The following is an 18,803-nucleotide window of genomic DNA, read 5'->3' on the forward strand; positions in this document are numbered from 1 at the left end:
TTCTGTAGTATCAATTGAATTCCCAGCCTCACCAGATTAGAGGTCTCAGAAGTTAAATCCTTGGGCTGTTACAGCCTCTGTAGGAAGCTGTGTTCCCTACTGTTCCCGGCACTGTCTGTATCTGAAATGTCCCCTGAAGCCTCCAGTGTTGGAGACTCAGATGACAGACTTTTGGGAAGTCACTGGACCATGAGGGTTCTGGCTTCGCTGACGAATTATTTTGATGGAATGATTGGAAAATGGCAGAGACTTATGAGGTCCTGCCAAGATGGAAGAAATGGGTCACTGGGGGCACATCTTTGAAGGGCATGTCTTGTCCCCTGTCGCTCTCTGCTTCCTGGATGCCAGGAAGTAAAGATCTGCCCTGTGCCATGTCCTGCCATCATGACACCCTAACACACCACAGGCCCAGAAACAAGCAGCAAACCCAAGTGATTACAAACTGAAACCATAAGCCAAAACTATGTCTCTCCTCCCTTATCTTTCTCAGTTATTTGTCAAAGCAGTAGAATGTTAATTCAGGAGTTAAACCAGACCGTGCTGGAGAAGCATGCAGTGCCACCCTGGAACTCTACTATCTTTATGAGAAAGTTACAGAGCACTTTATGTCTGTTGAAGAAAAGGAAGCACAAAGGCAGAGGTCAGGGTTTGGAAATGATGGGAGATTCTCGCAGGAGCGAAGGAGGAGGCCATCCCGGGCAGAAGAGGTTGCAGACAACCGTCTGCTTTGCAACATAGAAAAGTGTTTTTTGGAAACCTAAGTAAGACTGTGCCAAGTCTGGCTTAAAGACTGTGTTAAAGACCAACAGCAAGGGTCCAGACTTGTAGGGTGGGTTCAAAAGGAAAAGACAGTTTCAAGGAGAAACTGATTTTAACAAGATTTTTTTCTTTTTGGAGGGGAGGGGTTCAAGATAGGGTTTCTCTGTATAGCCCTGGCTATTCCAGAACTCACTTTGTAGACCAGGCTGGCCTCAAACCCACAGATATCCATCTACCTCTGTCTTCCGAGTGCTGGGATTAAAGACATACGCCACCACTGCCCAGCCTAACATGAATGTTTATGGAGGGGGCCAAAGACTCATGCTCCTTACACCAGCACCACATACTGTCTCCATTAGACAGTCTTGTTCATCTACCGCAGCAGAAGACACATCCTATTCTCTCCCCTTCACAAGACATCTCCTCAACAGTCACTGTGCACAATCCACACAAGCAAAACTTCAGAAGGGAGCCTCTGAGGAAACACCCACTGGTCCTTACAGAGAATGGAGAACCTGCTCCCATCAAGCCAGTTCCAGTCACAGAACACCTGTCAGTCACTCACAGACTTGTCCCCAGAATGGGTGACAGGAAAAAACTCACCCTCAGAAACAGACAAGAAGCAAGCCATAATCTTAGGTCTGCGTCTGTCCCCCGCACCACACAAAAACACGGTACCTCGGTGGTTAGTATCTGTGATGTTCTATCTCCTCACCCTCGGAATTACAGGAAGCTCAGAGAGCAATACCCACGAGGAACAGATGAGGCCAAAACTCAAGTCAGGCACAGGCAGCTGCGACTGGGTCAGGCTAAGTGTTGCGACACCCCCAAGCAGGGGAGGCCTGAGCTACATGCTTGCCTCTCCTGAGCTGGGAAGTTCTTGGAGCAAGAACGGTTAGGTGCAGGACTGCAACAGGAAGCAACTTTAGGCCCAGTTAGATAGGACAATCAGTCCGGTCTTCCAGGCCATGTCCTGGTTTTAGCCCTGAAATCCCCACATGCCAGGAATCTCCAGTCCTAGATAATACTGGGATGAAGTGTCCTCTCCTCTCGACCCTGAAGGGTTCCTGTAGCAGTAAACACCCTAACCTACCAGAGAACATAGGTGCTGCTACGAAAATTCCATCCCCATGCTCCTCATGGGAATAAAGGAAGATTTCCAAGAGAGAAAGAACTGCCCTTCAGGGTGACCTGAAGTAGCTATGCTTTGAATGTTTGTTCCCCAGGATTTAACGTGTCAGGAACTTAACCTTCAAAGTCACATGTTGGTGGCAGTTGGAGGTAGGGCCTCTGGAAAGTGACTGGCTGGGGGGAAGGGGAGGAGCTGGGCCCCTGCGGATGGATTTACCCATTCTCAGATTAATGGATGTGTGGCTGTGGGAGTGGCTTTGTTTTAAAAGCTCTTCTGATTGGCTTGCTCCTTCTCACCATGTGATACCCACTGCCTCCAGTAACACTGCAGGAAGGCCCTCACAGATAAATGGCCTTGGTCTCCCCAGGCTCCAGACCCACAAACTAAATAAACCACATTCCTTTATTAATTATCCAGCCTTGGATAGTTTCTTTTATTATTTTTTATTAGATATTTTCTTTATTTACATTTCAAGTGATATCCCCTTTCCTAGTTTCCTCTCCAAAAAAACCCCCTATCCCATCCCCACTCACCTGCTTCTATGAGGGTGTTCCCCCACCCACCCACTCCCACTTCCCCGGCCTGGCATTCCCCTACACTGGGGCATCTAGCCTTATAATGGCAGGCAGTGAACTACATTGACCCCAGGCCCCGCCTGGCCAGGAGTACAGGGATTCAGTCACACCAGCTTCTTCATCCCCTGCCAGGGTTGGATGTGGCACAGGTGGCAAGTGAAGGAAATAAAGGCTCTAGCACCATAATTATTAATAACGACATTAATATAAATTCTTATATTTTTATACACATTCCGAGAACTTTACCCACCCCTTTTCTACAGTCTTATCCTCTTGAGTCACCGTGCCCACATTTACAAAACCTAACCAAAGGAAAACCACATATCCCATCAACACCCTGCCCTGTGGCACAACAGAGACAAACTAAATATAATCTCCCAAGACCTACAGTAAGAACCACAGTTACTTTCCTCCTCTAGACCCAACCCACAGAAACCATAATGACAAATGGACAAGAGCAGCTTTTGACTGTTAAGGTTTTTATTAATTTTCACTACATTTACTTTTTGATAGGGAGGTGCACAAGCCCACAATACAAGTATAAAAGACAACTTGTAAGAGTCATGTTCTCTCCTTCCATCAGGTAGGTCCTGGGGATTGAACTCGGGTCTTTGGGACTGGCAGCAGGCACTTCACCTGTTAAGCTATCTTGCTGGCCCTTGACTGATGAGTTTTGAGGCAACTGGTTACCAATGAATAGGATATATTTGTTATGTCAACTACAGTTACTTAGCAAGTCAACATATTGCATACCTAAGGAGAAAGAAAAGGAGCTGCCTGTTACAGTCTTTTCCTTGGGTTTACTTATAATATTGACTATAAGGAATGGATAATGGCTTCAAAGACCTTCCGAGCATCACCTCCACCCCCACACACCCACCCGCAACACCCCCCACACACCCCCACACCTTCCCCACCCCGACCCCCATACACATTTAGTCTCTCACAGATCAACAAGTGCTTCCATATATACCGGAAACCAAGGAGAACTGTTGCCTCTTGCTTTCAGTTAAGGAAGCTGTTCTGTCTGTGGATTCACAGATAAATATGCAAAATGGAGACATAGATAAGCAACAATAACATTCTACACATATGACAACACAGCAACATGCAACTGCACGTGCAGCTCTACACAAGTGTGGACTTAGACTTAAGTAACCCCAGCAGAAGGGGGCAGAAGGCTGTCATTATCTGGATAGCAGAATGTGGGGCAAGCAAGTGAATGCCGAGGCGTGCAGGCTTAGAGATGGATAGGATGGACAGTGAGGATGTGTAGGAGAGAGCACAGCCCTATGGCTTACTTCTCTGAGTCCTGGAGTTCTAGACCACCTTGCACAGCACTCCTATAAACCACGGTGAAGGGTGTTAATTCAGACCAGCTGATAGACAGAAGGCTTCCAGAGGCACAGGCTAACCCAATGCCCTGAAGGAGGATGGCAAATCAATAGTGCTGGAGACATACAGAAGACAAAGTTAAAAAGAAACAGCTCTGGGGGTAGCAAGAGTGGTCCAGAATTCAGATGTGTTCATCGGTGTGGCTAGGAGGATGCTGCTGACCAAGAGGAAATGGATGCATAGAAAATAGAGGGAACCAGCCCTGCGGCAGAAGGTTGTGTAAACTGTGAATCACACTTTGCCTGCTAATTTTCTCTTGGGGGTGGAGAGGGTGCACCAATCATGAATGTAGAAAGTCTAAGATCACAGGCTCCAAATCTCAATTCCCACCTTCATTACTAAACTCAAACTCTGAGGGGTCTGGAGTTGGCCAGCATGGAAGCTCAAGGTCAAGAAGCAGGTTGAGCAGAATCTCCAGTCTAGGAGCTGAGTTCACCAGTCCCCCGTCCTTCAGGAGCAGCTCCGGATCTGCTGGACTCCGGCCTAGCTCGAGTTGGCTTGATAATCCACATCCCTTAATACAGCAGCGCATGCCTGGTTGGAAAGGCAGTCTTCATCCCAGAAGGGCTAAAAGAGACTTCCCAATAACCAGATATAAGACAGAGAAGAAATTTATACACTTCTGCAATTGAGAGAGGGGGTTCATGCACACACACACACACACACACACACAGGAAAGTAAGCCAGGGATCCCGCCACTGAACAGATTAGAGAATCTCCAGCTCTAATTTTCCATTCTCATTTCTGAACCCTGCAGCTAGTTCTCAGCTTTTCTATATAACATAGTAATCAATAAGGTTGATTATGAGGAAAGGGTGATGCCCTGCATCCTGTTTCCACCAAGGTATGATGGGTCTACAAATGACAATGAGGCATGGCAAAGGGGTGGGGAGATCGTGAGCCCAGGTTCATATGAGACAACTCTGGGTTGGACACGTTGGTTCGTGTTTCTAATCCTAGCACTCAGGAGACTGAGGCAGAAGGATCCTGAGTTCGAGGCAAGCCTGAACTACATAGGAAAACCCTCTCTCCCAAAACAGACTCTATTTATATCATTTCCTGCACACATTTAGGAAAGCTGAACAGATCGACCTTTATTTACTATGATGTCTGCAGTACTCTCAAAAGTGGGTCTGCCTGTTTCCCACTAGTCTTGAAGTCAGTTCCTGTCCCCCAGTTTCCACAAGTCAGAAGTGCCCAAGATATCCTCACGCTCTAAGGCAGATCCCCAGATGGCCACACTAATTGCATTACAAAGAAAACCTGGAGCAGCCATCCCCTACGCAGACTCTGCTGTACCCGTAGGAGACGTGAAGTCTTCTGATTCTCAGGGTCCAAAGAAAATACCAATTTTGTACCCAGAGCAGGTGTCCCCCACATCAAAATGACATCTACAAATCCAGGACATTTGTACCAACTGTTCCTGTCCTCCAGTCCTGGAAATAGTCCAGAATGGGAGATAAATACATCCTCTCAGGATTCCAAGAGCCTATTCTCCTTGCAAATATACTAACGCTGAAAATCTTTGCAGATTCTCAAAACACACTGTGTCCTTGAGGACCTGGCAGCTTGGCGTGACCCAGTCCTCCTTGCAAGGATTGCTACAAAGCAGGAAAAGAGGACGCTAGTCTTTTAAGTGCCAATAGCACACAAGAGACAGACACACGCTTTAACAGTAACAGCATGCAGGGGTCACAGCTGCGATAAGGTGATATCTACAAAGTCCAGCACAAGTTCAGCTGGACAAGCACATAATTCACGTGGGCACCGGCCAGAAGTGCTCTGTGAGATGGTCTGTGAACTTGCAGGCTGAGTAGAAGGAGAACTGCTGGGTAGAAACAGAGGAAGGGCCCCATTGTAGGCATGTGCGCAGTACACACAGAAACAAAAGCTAGGCCAGCATTATTCCCTGGAATGTTTAGATGCTTCCAGCCTTTGGCCCACCAGGGACAGAAGGCAGAATGCACACACAGGGCAAGGTAGGAGGGTCTAATAGCCTTACTGAAATCATGGGCAGCCATTTAGGATCTTGCGCAACAAACTTTGTGGGAGTTGGGTATTGACAACCCAGTTCCTGTCATCAAGCTTTACCCGCTGAGCCATCTCTCCAGACTGGAGCAATGCACTTGGGTCAGATGTATCTGGCCGCTTGGTGGGTGGTGGATCGGAGAGGGCAAAATGAGAGTGACACCATGAAGAGCTGAGGAGGCTCTAAACTAGGACATGAGAGTCGGGAACAGGGTGAGGGGATGTCTAGAACGTCAGAGTCCAACAAGGTAGCCACTAGGTAGGGAGAAGAACCCATCGTTCCAGGGTTCCCTTGCCCTACAGCAAAGGCATAGCAGCCATTTTCTCAGCTCTCGCCCCCTCCCCATCTGTACCTCTATGGTCTTCCTTTGAGGTAAGTTATCAGTTATCGGTTGTCCCTGGGTTTGCTCTGACTCACTCGTCAGATCTGTCAGATTTACCACAAATACTATCTTGATCACTGTGTCACCTGAGTTTCACGCTGTGGTTGGATTCTGGTGTCCTTTTGAACTGAAGTTCATTATCTTTCCTTTTTTAGAAAATTAAAAAAAAAAAAACAATTTTGTGAAAATGTATCCTCTCTTTCCTTCTTTCCCACTTAGTTCATTCCACATCGAGTTCACAGGGCAAAAAGGAGATATGATTCTAATTCTCCTTCATGCCAAACATGCTCTTGGCACCCAATGAACGCTGATTTCTTCTACCAACCGCAAAAATAATAACAACCTATAAATACCTTGGCTTCCTGCAGTTGAGAGGAATTAACCACACTGCAATTAAGAAAAAGCTCCAGAAAACATTTAGTGAGCATCTAAATGTCCCAATGTAGACAACAAGATTAAGGCAACAAATACCAGCTCTAACATGCTTCTTGCATGACATTTTATAAAAATAGTCCAGAAACTACTCAAGACTGCCCAATGCCACAGAAAAGTGCTAACAATGTATGAGTGACCCATACACTACAACTGAACAGCTTAATCCATCATGGAAGAGAGAGAAGAAGCATCAACAATTTTTACTAATGCCAGAGAAGAATGTTCCCACCCTAAAATCTAGTTCATATAAAATCTTATACTTCGGGCCAACAGGATGCCTCAAAGGGGAAGGGTACTTGCCAGGGAACTTGGTGGCCTGAATTTATTCTCCACAGCCCAGAGACATAACTGTATTCCTACAGACTGTCTTCTGATCTCCTGATCTACACACACACACACACACACACCAAATATAATAAAAATTTTTAAATTATACTTTAGAACAGTGGTTCTCAACCTTTGGGTCATGACCCTTTCAGAAAACTTCTATCTCCAAAGTTTTTACATTATAAACCATAACAGCAGCAAAATTACAGTTATGAAGTAGCAACAAAAAATAGTTTTATGGTTGGGGGGTGGTGTCACCACAACATGAGGAACTGTGTTAAAGGGTTACCGCATTAGGAAGGTTGAGAACCACTGTTTTAGAACAAGGAAACCTTGGTGCAGTATGACTTTATATACTTCTAGAGAAAACTATCATCTCTGAATTCAGGCACAATGGTAACCAAAACACAGACATGAAATCAACAAGACTTGGTTCTGATCAAGAATAAATGAAACAAGAAAACACACCTAGAAAAAACTTAGGCCCATGGATGCTACAGAATGAACTCAAAAGGACATTAAGCCATAGATCGGATACTGAAGTCAACAGGTGTGGTAGTTTAAATAGGTCTGACCCCCATTGATTCATGTGGTTCAATACTTGGCCTATGAGGAGTGGCACTATTAGGAGTCATGGCTTTGTTGGAGTGGACTTGGCCTTGTTGGAGCAGATGTGTCACTGTGGGGTGGGCTTTAAGGTCTCCTGATTCTCAAGCTCCACCCAGTGTGGAAGAGATCCTTCCCCTCCTGGCTGCCATCACAGCAACATATAGAACTCTTGGCAACTCCAGCACCATGTCTGCCTGCACAAAGTCATGTTCCCACCATAATAATAATGGACAAATAATGGACACCCTCAGTGTCACATAGCTTCAGGCCTCACGGTGGAGATGTGGGCTGAGATGCTCTGAAACTGTAAGCCAGCCCAAACTAAATGTTATCCTTATAAGAGCTGCCTTGGTCATGGTGTCTCTTCACAGCAATAAAACCCTCACTAAGAAAGACAGCTGGTGATATTATATTGCATCAAGTACCATCACACTAGACTGCATTGACACATAAGTTTCGATGACAATCAAAAGCTAGCACAAAGGAGGAGGGGAAAAAATGTAGCTCAAGGAGAAGAGCCAGAGCAGACAAGGAACTAGGATTCAAGGAAGGCGGGGAGTCCCAACAAGAACGGAGTACCAGTTCTGGAAATGTGCCATAATGGCCCCAGAACCAAGGAACACTAAAGAAGTTCAGAGGCCACCCTCAGTGTCACATAGCTTCAGGCCTCACGGTGGAGATGTGGGCTGAGATGTTCTCTGGTCTGGATTTCTGCTCTGACATCAGAAGATCATTTTCTACCCATGACAGATCTTCCGAATAAGGTTACCATCACTTTCCATGTTACTTTAATGAGCTGAAACTCAATCGAATAATTATGAAGTTATCTTATTGAATAATAACTGTCACATTCCCATGAGCTCACCTCAGTGGGTAATTAAATTAAGTTAAGGCTCCTGGTTCCATCATGTCAGCCACTCAGAAAGGACTCTGGGTTTTCCTGACTATCTCTCTGTTAAGCTGATTTTCCCTAAGCTCTGATCAAGGTGTCGAGAAAATTAGTTACATACTAACTAGCTCTACATCCACCACCCCGTCCTCTCCAAAAGCACCTCTGCCCTCAGGAGAGCCCCTTGTCTGGGGAGGTATAACTGAGGTGTACTTTCTCCTTCACAGAAGTCCAGGACCCCATCATTGCCCATAGAGTAGAAGGAATAGCACACTTGGCACAGTGTACAAAGTATTTGGCGGAGTCCAGTATTCCATGACCTTCACCTCCCAACAACCACTCCACGACGGTCAGGTGCTTCAACCCACCTTCCTATGCAGGCCTGAGCCCACATGTCTAGGATACACGTATGTGCCATCCCTACTAAACTAAATAAAGTATCCTTTGTTGTGAAGTTTCCAAGTATTTCCAGACACTCTCTTGCAACAGTGTTGCTTCTAGTTCGACAGGGGAGAAGCTGGTGGGAGCAGAGAAACACACAGAGTGCCAGAATCGTCCTGTGCTTACTGCCTGAGAAAAGAAGACTCAACCCTGTGGTACACAAGCTGAGGTGCAGTGAGACTCTTCCAGATGCAAAGCAAGGCAGCAAACAAAGCCCGCTCCTACGCTTGCAAGGGAGGACCACAGTCCCTGCGATGTATTCAAATCACACTGCTGCCACCTAGAAGACTCAAGGCCTTGGTCCAATCTCTTTTTTTTTTTTAATTTTTTTTATTTGATATATTTTTTATTTACATTTCAAATGATTTCCCCTTTTCTAGTCCCCCCATTCCCCAAAAGTCCCATAAGCCCCCTTCTCTCCCCCTGTCCTCCCACCCACCCCTTCCCACTTCCCCGTTCTGGTTTTGCTGAATACTGCTTCACTGAGTCTTTCCAGAACAAGGGGCCACTCTTCCTTTCTTCTTGTACCTCATTTGATGTGTAGATTATGTTTTGGGTATTCCAGTTTTCTAGGTTAATATCCACTTATTAGTGAGTGCATACCATGATTCACCTTTTGAGTCTGGGTTACCTCAGTATGATGTTTTCTAGCTCCATCCATTTGCCTAAGAATTTCATGAATTCATTGTTTCTAATGGCTGAATAGTACTCCATTGTGTAGATATACCACATTTTTTGCATCCACTCTTCTGTTGAGGGATACCTGGGTTCTTTCCAGCATCTGGCAATTATAAATAGGGCTGCTATGAACATAGTAGAGCATGTATCCTTATTACATGGTGGGGAATCCCCAGGATAGCTAAAACTATTCTCAGCAACAAAAGAAAGTCTGGGGGAATCAGTATCCCTGACCTCAAGCAATACTACAGAGCAATAGTGTTAAAAACTGCATGGTACTGGTACAGTGACAGGCAGGGGGATCAATGGAACAGGATTGAAGATCCAGAAATGAACGCACATACCTACGGCCACTTGATCCTCGACAAAGAGGCTAAAAACATCCAATGGAAAAAAGATAGCCTTTTCAACAAATAGTGCTGGTTCAACTGGAGGTCAGCATGCAGAAGAATGCGAATTGATCCATCCTTGTCTCCTTGTACTAAGCTCAAATCCAAATGGATCAAGGACCTCACATAAAGCCAGACACTCTGAAGCTAATAGAAAAGAAACTGGGGAAGACCCTTGAGGACATCGGTACAGGGAGAAAGTTTCTGAACAGAACACCAATAGCGTATGCTCTAAGATCAAGAATTGACAAATGGGACCTCATAAAATTACAAAGTTTCTGTAAGGCAAAGGACACCATCAAGAGGACAAATCGGCAACCAACAAATTGGGAAAAGATCTTCACCAATCCTACATCAGATAGAGGGCTAATATCCAATATATATAAAGAACTCAAGAAGTTAGACTCCAGAAAACCAAACAACCCTATTAAAAAATGCGGTACAGAGTTAAACAAAGAATTCTCACCTGAAGAACTTCGGATGGCGGAGAAGTATCTTAAAAAATGCTCAACTTCATAAGTCATTAGGGAAATGCAAATCAAAACAACCCTGAGATTTCACCTTACACCAGTCAGAATGGCTAAGATTAAAAATTCAGGAGACAGCAGGTGTTGGAGACAGTGTGGAGAAAGAGGAACACTCCTCCACTGCTGGTGGGGTTGCAAATTGGTACAACCACTCTGGAAATCAGTCTGGCGGTTCCTCCAAAAACTGGTCCAATCTCTTAACCTCTCTGTGCCTTTGTTTCCTCATCTACAGAAGGGAGAAAATGGCCCCTTCCTTACAGGCCTGATTTTATTAATGCCACTGAACAATGAACAGAAGCTCAACAGATGATAGCTATCGCTAAACTTCAGTAAATTTGACACTTCGAAGGTGAACCTGGTGGTATAAGCAGCGGAGGTGAGAGAAACAGGACCACACCAAGTCCAGCACAGTGTCTCCTCCAGAGGGCTTATACTACACAATGAGGCCAAGCAGTGCATGTTAGTCTCGTGCAATTTATTAATCACATTCATTACTGTGGGAGTGAGAGAGGCCGCTGGCCTTCAGTGACATGCAATTTAGATAGGAAGAATTATACGATAAATCAAATTGCAGATACCATCAGCATGATATCTGTGTTCTGTAGCATCGCAAGCTCTCTAAAGACTGTTCGGGTTTTCCAATGGAAGGAGGTTGCACTTGTACCTGGAAAACATGTGGACTCATTCACTCTTCAGCACACAAGTGTGGCTACGGAACCAACACCACGCTTTCCAAGAGGAAAGAAGCTTAATAAAGATGATTTGAAACCTCAAGGATCTGTCTAGAGGCTCCACAAAGACTGGCATTAGTGGACTGAGGACTCAGAAGGGATGGGATCATCTTGGAGGGAGGCTGCCTTCTTCCAATGTCAGAGATGCAGCATTTGATCTGAGGTAGACAGTTGGGGAAACATGCCAGGCATAAGTGTACACGCATCATGGTATGGGCCGTGGGAGGTGGCAAGACCGGTCTGAGCAGCCTACAAAGCTTGAACTATAGGCTAATGGGCAACGATGGCAGAATGCTATGACAACTGAAGCTGGATAGCAGAGGCACCCGCTTCACTGACTGAAGGGTCAGTCACTTAGAGAACAAAGCCAGATGCTGACATGAGGCATGTGTGACCACAGGACAAATGAGAGGACTGGAAGGCAGGCCACAGAGGGCTAGAACTGTTGGCTAAGGCCTACAGTGACATCACAGAGGAGGCGTGTTTGTAAGAAGTACAGACAGCACAGCAGAGGAAGTTGAGCTGAGGGTTCAAAGCACTTGGCAAGACAGCTTTCATAGGGACAGGCTGCATAGGGACAGACAGGGACACTGTCTCAAAGGTACTCAGATGGCTGGGGATGGAGCTTAGTTAGTAGCACGTTTGACAAGCATGTAAGAAGCCCGGGATGAGATCCCTGGTACTGTATAAAACTGGCCACGGTGGTACACACCTGTAATGCTAATACTTAGGGGGTGTGGACAAGAGGATCAGGAATTCAAGGCCATCCTTAGCTACATAGTAAGTTTGAGGATAGACTTGGATACATGAGACCCTTCCCAGATAGATAGATAGATAGATAGATAGATAGATAGATAGATAGATAGATAGATAGATAGATAGAAAGATAGACAGACAGACAGACAGACAGACAGGCAGATAGATAGATAGATAGATAGATAGATAGATAGATAGATAGATAGATAGATAGATAGATAAACAGACAGATAGATAGATAGATAAACAGACAGATAGATAGATAGGATAGACAAGAAGAAATGTGCTAGAGAGATGAGTCAAGAGTTAAGAGCACTTGTCCTGGCAGAAACTGGGATTCAGTTCCCAGTGCCCACTTAATGGCTAACAACCTCCCGCAACTCCAGTTCCAGGGCATCCAAGCAGCCATCAGGCACACGAGTGATATACATACATATGTTCAGACAAAACGCTCATACACATAAATAAATAAAATCTAAAAATTAGTTAATTTTAAAATTCACAGAAATTGGTAAACTTGGCTTACAAAACTTAATTCATCTAAGTCCTCATGAGTCTGTGTGTGCAGAGAATATGAGAAATGAAGCCAGGGGGTTATCAAAGAAAAAAAAATGACATTCTCTACAGAAAGAATCAAATCCACCCAGGGTCTGATCAGACCCACTCAGGAGTGACTCAACAGCCCCCAAACAGAGCAGCAAGTAGAAGCGTCCCAGGCTGTGCTCTGGCCTGCAGCAGATCCCGGAGGGTAAAGAAGCAGCGCTTCAAGCAGTGAGGAGAGAGGGGTCAGCTACGGAGAATCACCCACCCCCACTTAATACAACCCGTGTGCTGTCATTTAAATACCTGCACTGTGAGTAAGGAGAGGAGAGGAGGAACACAGGCAAGAACGAAAAAGAGGAAAGCACCGCAGAGAAACAGGCTCAGCACACAGACATTTGTACGAGGCGTGCTCATTAAGAGCTGTTGAATAATGAGGACGGTTATCAATATTTAATATAATGTTGGATATTTCAGTATGGTATGATGACATTTTTGTAAATGTGAATCAGGGATGAAGACTGTGATCAGAGCTAAACCATGGGAAGACTAGAGATAGCATTTTCAATTCCACTGAATGAGTACGTCTCCGAGGACAGACAATGAAACCTAATAGTATTAAAACCCTTCATATGGAAATGTAGTATATAATAAAGCTTGTATTTCGAACAAGTAGGAAAAAATTAATGTAGCAAATACTATTCGAAAAATTGAATTGCAATTTTTTGAGAAATATAATTCACACTGGAGTATGTGGGGGTGTGAGTGTTGGGGGTCGGGCAGGGGGGTGTCCTAGAGAGATGCCCAGTGGTTAACAGCAGGTATTGCAAGGGACCTGAGGTCTTAGACAACCCACGGCCACCTGGAATGTCCCTGCCATGAAGGAGTTAACCTTAGACCTGTAAGCCAGAATAAAGTTCTCCTTCCTTAAGGTTCTTTTGTGAGATACTAAATTTAAATTAATTTCTGTATTTGGGAGAGGGGGCGTATGGGCCATTACATACGTGTGGAGGTCAGAGGACAACTTGAAGTTAGTCCTCTCTTCCCACCACATGGGGTCCTGGGGATCAAACTCTGGTCCTCGGGCTTGTCAGCAAGCACCTTTACCCATTGAGCCATCTCGCGCGCCCCTGTCCAAGCTTCCAGAGGCATGACCAATAGGGATGACGTCACTATTCCTTTCCTAACTGGCAACCGTGCTTTAAGTATGTAAGAAAACACTCTGTTTCTTTGGAAGCTGTACAAAAATGCTTAGGGATAAAGAAACTCGTGTAAGCAACTCACTTCCGAATGGTTTGTGAAGGGGCTGGGAGAGGGCTCCAACCTTAACAATCCTTGCCGCCCTTCCAGAGGACCGGAGTTCAGTTCCCAGAACCCGCAATGGGGACGGGGGAAGGGGGCGTGGCTCATAACTACCTATAACTCCAATACAGAAGACTTCATGACCTTTTCTAACTTCCACAGTTACCACACACATGTGGCACACATACGTGTGCTCAGGCTCACATGCAAGCACATAAAATAAATTAAACTTTAAAAAACATTAAAAAAAGTGTTTCAAGGAAAAAGAAAAGTTTGTGTGTATATATGCTGGTGAGTAGAAGAAAGGGAAAAGATAAATTATCATTCTTCATCCTATTGGCAATTACAATTCTCTATATTTGAAATGAACTCAAAATAAGAGGAGAAAAAGCCTACCAGTGTATAGCACATGCCTTTAGTTCCCGCTCATGAGGCAGGTCAATGCCAGTGCAGGCTAAGGAGATCCTGTTGTAGGAACACTACAGAGGGGTGGGGTTGCAACAGTGACTCTGACATTCCCTATGCTGTAGAGGTTCAGAAAGGAAATGAAGAACCACATTTGCAAGAGAAACACTAAAAAGACAATTGCAAAACTAATAAATTCATATTTATATTTCAGGTAAGAGGGATACAGAATAACAAAGTCTCTGAATATGCTACATTAATGGCTTTGACATATATATACGTGTACATGTATGTATGTGTGTGTATGTATATATGTCTTGCTTTATACTATTGTTGTTTTGCTAATTATTATCATATGGGGAAATATCAGTATACAATCTTATAGTAGTCAATTGGAGTTTTCTATTTAAATACACACAGAAATCAATTGTTTCGTAAAGGAAGAGACCATTTTGTAATTCTAGTTCTCACCCAGATTTAGGTATCCATAAATTCCAGCTTTTAAATGCTGTTGTCCTATAACAGACGTTCACCCGTGCTGTAATATGCTCGCTTCAAATGTCCTTAACGTCTCATGAACCAGTTAGTCTGCCCTGGCTGCCACGTTGCTTCAGGACTCCTGTGTGGACATATTACCTAAGCATTTATCCCACGCAGGCAGGGAGGCGAGGTGTTGAGTCCTGACACAGTCCAGACGACAGGAGAGCGCCTCCTCCTCAATGGTAGGAAAAGGAAGAAGGAATTCTTGCTAACTTTCACCATCACTGTTGTTTCTTCTGATACTATCATTTACTGTGCACACGTGAAGATAACACAGTGCACGTGCCCTGTAGGCACTTCCCTTACAATTGCACCTCCTAAGACCCTGTGTCGCTACAGAGCTGACTAAGGCCAGGACCACATTTTCACTGCACTACTCTAAAAGTAGGGGTGCCATCCTATGACTCCCAGCTGTGAGATTGGGAGCAAGCCACGGGGCTTCCACTTCCTCAACAGCAAAGTGGAGGGAGGGGCTGGACCACACCTCTCAGACTCCACAAATGGACCCATTATCCCTCAAAGGCAATGTTCCGAATGAAAAGAGTGGGGAGGCACACCATGGGGAACTCTGCTCCTGCAGAGATGTGGGTGAAAAAGAATCCCAGTGTAGGTAGGTGTGTGTGTGTCCCAGAAATAGTCATTCTCAGGATATATGCACCTTCTTTTTTTTAATTTATTTATGTATATGGGTGTGCTGGGACTTGGACTCAGGGGCTCTGGAAGAACAGCCAATGCTCTTACCACTGAGCCATATCTCTGGCCTCTACTCCACCCCTCCCCCACCCTGCTTTTTAATGAAAGCTCTCTCACTAAGCCAGCTGGCCAGCTGAGCCTCAGGGATCTACCTCTGTTCAGCTCCCCAAGCCTGAGGTCACAAGCTCACACCACCATGCCTAGCTTTCTTACACTCCTTGTGATTACCAAACTCAGGGCCACATGCTTGTACAACAAGTCCTTCACTGACTAAGCTATAGCTTCAGCTTAGTGTGGGTCTCTTTTCAGAATCTTAGTTAGGGTACCTACTGCTGCGATAAAACACCATGTCCAAAGCAACTTGGGGAGGAAAAGGTGCTTCATCTTACACTTCTAGGGACATCATTGAGGAAAGTCAAGGTAGAAGAAACCCGGAGGCAGGAGCTGATTCAGAGGCCATCAAGAGGTGCTACCTGCTGGCTTGTTCCCCGTGGCCTGCCTCTCTACTTTCTACTTTCTTATAGACCCCCAAACCATTGGCTCAAGGTGGCACTGTCCACAGTGAGCCTGGCCTTCTCACATAAATCATCAATCAAGAAAATACCCAACCGGCTTGCCCACAGACCAATCTGGTTGCAGCATTTTCTTGATTGAGGTCCCCTCTTCTAAAAGGACTCTTATCTAGGCAGTGTCAAGATGACATTAAACAGGCCAACACAGAATCCATATCCAAGAGAAACAAACTCCAAGAGAAGGATCAGGAGAAGGAGCAGAGGTGTCGACACTCTGGGTAGCAGCAGAGCTCAGAACGGCAGTCAGGAGTGGGGAAGACACAGAGGGGACACTGGGGAAACTGCACACGGTGCATACAGAGAACATTCAAAAGTGAAGGGGAAAAAGTCCAGATCAATCCTTTGCCTAGTTCCTGGGCCGGATTGTCAGTTTGTCCTCGTCTCCCACCTGCTGATCAGCTAAATGTTGTACAGATTTCCATCAGCTGAAGCGCTTTTCACGAAAAGACTAACTCCTCAGTTGTGAACATTCAAGTTGCATTTCCGCTTTCTGTTTCCGCACTGATGAAACTGTACGGATGTAAAAAGACACGGCACAAAGCAGTCGAGCGTATTTAGGCTTTCGTTGGGGTAGGTTCCCAGATGATAGCATGATCTGATGAGAGGTCTGATAAGCTCCTTCGTATACCCACACGCATGTCCTTATACACACGCAGCCCTTGAGCGTGCACATGCCGCTGCCTAAAACCCAGCAGCTTTCGTAGGAGTTTGGAGGAAATTTTCCACTGCCCACAACAGCCTGAAGAAACCCCTCCACTCCCATCAGATCCTATTTTTCACTTGGGATGCGTACAGACTGTTACCACCCAGGCTGCCTCCTCCTCAACATCCGTTTCCGTCACGGGAAGCCAAGGATCCCTAATACGACTCACACTTCAAGTCCCCAGAGACAGTTCCAGGCAATTCCAAGTGTCCCTGTAAGTCCCCTATTCACTTAGCATCCCTGTTGCTGCCCTTCAGTACCTTAAGAAACAAGATCGAGATCCCAAGCCTGGAAGCCAAACACTCTGAAGTCAAGAGAAAGGTATTGCTGCATAGAAGCTTGGGGAGGCCATCACAACCCTTTTATAGAGGGAAAAAAAAAAGTCACTTGAGTAGGTCTCTACTACTTTTTAACTGAGTCCTTTTTGTGTTGGCAACTTTTAAACAATATTTGAAAACAAAGCGAAACAAAATACCAAAACAAAAAGAGCAGCTAGTCCTTTGCTTACATTTTTTTGCCATCCGTTGGTTTTGTTGTGTTTTGTTTGGGGCTTTTGTAGGAGACAGAGTAAACTGAGTAGAACTTTCACTTTTATCAAGAAAGAAACCCAGTGCAGTTCTCAGGGAAACGCAGGCACTCCCGGCTCGATGCCCCACTCCCGGCTCGATGCCCGCATAGCTATGTCTTGTAAATCCCTCCCGGTTAATCAGGTTTCACATTGGCTTGTGTCTGTAAACCAGGAAAGTAAAGCCCTTTTTGGAATGCGTCCACAGACTCTCCAGACCGGCTGTGCTGCTCCACAGACTACTAGGATAACTCCTGCCAGAAGTCCCAGAGCAGTCCCTCTTCTTGCTCTTTCTTTAAAACCTGAGCCAGGTGAGATGGTTCTGCAGGGACAGGCCTTGACAGCAGGCCTGAAAGCCCAGAGTGTGACAATCCACATGGAGGAATGAGAACCAACTCCTTCAAATTGTCCTCTGACCTACACACACATACACACACACACACACAGACACACACACACACACACACACACACACACACACACACACGCACACACACGCACACTCATGCACGCGCGCGCGCGCGCACACACACACATACACACCATAGTGCACACACACACACTAAATAAATTTTTTAAGAAAAAACCTGGTACCTCTATCTCCCCCAAAATGTTGGAAATGATGGCAAATTATCAGAACACCAATTCATCAAGATTAGTGAGTCTCATCCCAAGGTTCTAAAAACTGCAGTGAATTTTGCTATAGGAGCCAAAGGCTTCCTGAAATGATATGCTAAATTTTGTTTAGGGGAAGTTTTTTGAGAAGAGAGACTGTGCTGACTAGTTTTGAGTCAACTTGACACACACATACTCTCTGAGAAGAAGGAATCTCAGTTAAGAAAATGTCACCAAGTGATCCAGGCTGCAGGCAAGCCCCTAGGGCATTCTCTTAATTAGTGATTGACAGGAAAGGGTACAGCCGTCTCTAAGTGGTACCACCGCTGGGCTGCTGTTCCTGGATTAGAAAGCGAACCAAGAGGAGCAAGTCAGTGAGCAGAACTCCTCCATGGTCTCTGCATCAGCTCCTGCCCTCAGATTCCTTCTTGGCTTGAGTTCCTGCCCTGACTTCCTGCAGTGATGGATTGCAAAGTTAGCCCATTCCTTCCCAACTTGTTTTTGGACATGGTGCAATCGAAACCCTGACTAAGACAGAAGCTGAAACTGCCAAGACTCAGAGGAACTCAGAAACTTCCCACAAGATGTATGTGACCTCTACTCTACCTCTACCACAACCTCTGTACAACCTCAGTGACATACAGACCCCACAGCAAGCGCAAGCAGATTTTAAAATATGGATGATCACAAGTTCGGTTCAGAGGACAACCGGCTGTGTAAAAGCTCTCACAAATACTGGTTAATCATACAGAAAATCTGTGGAGGAGTGTTTTGTTTTTTAAGTCAGGAGTTGACTGTGGAATCAGCAAGACAA

At 45.4% G+C, this 18,803-nt stretch overlaps 1 protein-coding gene across 5 annotated transcripts in view; it reads right to left on the bottom strand.

The window, feature by feature from the left end:
* LOC127697198 (carboxyl-terminal PDZ ligand of neuronal nitric oxide synthase protein) overlaps positions 1 to 18,803 on the bottom strand; it is a 294,753-nt gene that overhangs the window by 234,866 nt on the left and 41,084 nt on the right. Inside the window, exon 1 of one of the 5 annotated variants that reach the window (XM_052200161.1) lies at positions 1,438 to 1,495. The exons of the other annotated variants lie outside the window; for them this stretch is intronic. The gene's annotated coding sequence lies outside the window, so the exon portion shown is untranslated. Of the gene's footprint in view, positions 1 to 1,437; positions 1,496 to 18,803 lie in introns of those variants that run through there. 5 annotated transcript variants of the gene reach the window in all.

Source organism: Apodemus sylvaticus, chromosome 12 (assembly GCF_947179515.1).
Source record: "Apodemus sylvaticus chromosome 12, mApoSyl1.1, whole genome shotgun sequence".
In the NCBI taxonomy this organism is placed as follows: domain Eukaryota; kingdom Metazoa; phylum Chordata; class Mammalia; order Rodentia; family Muridae; genus Apodemus; species Apodemus sylvaticus.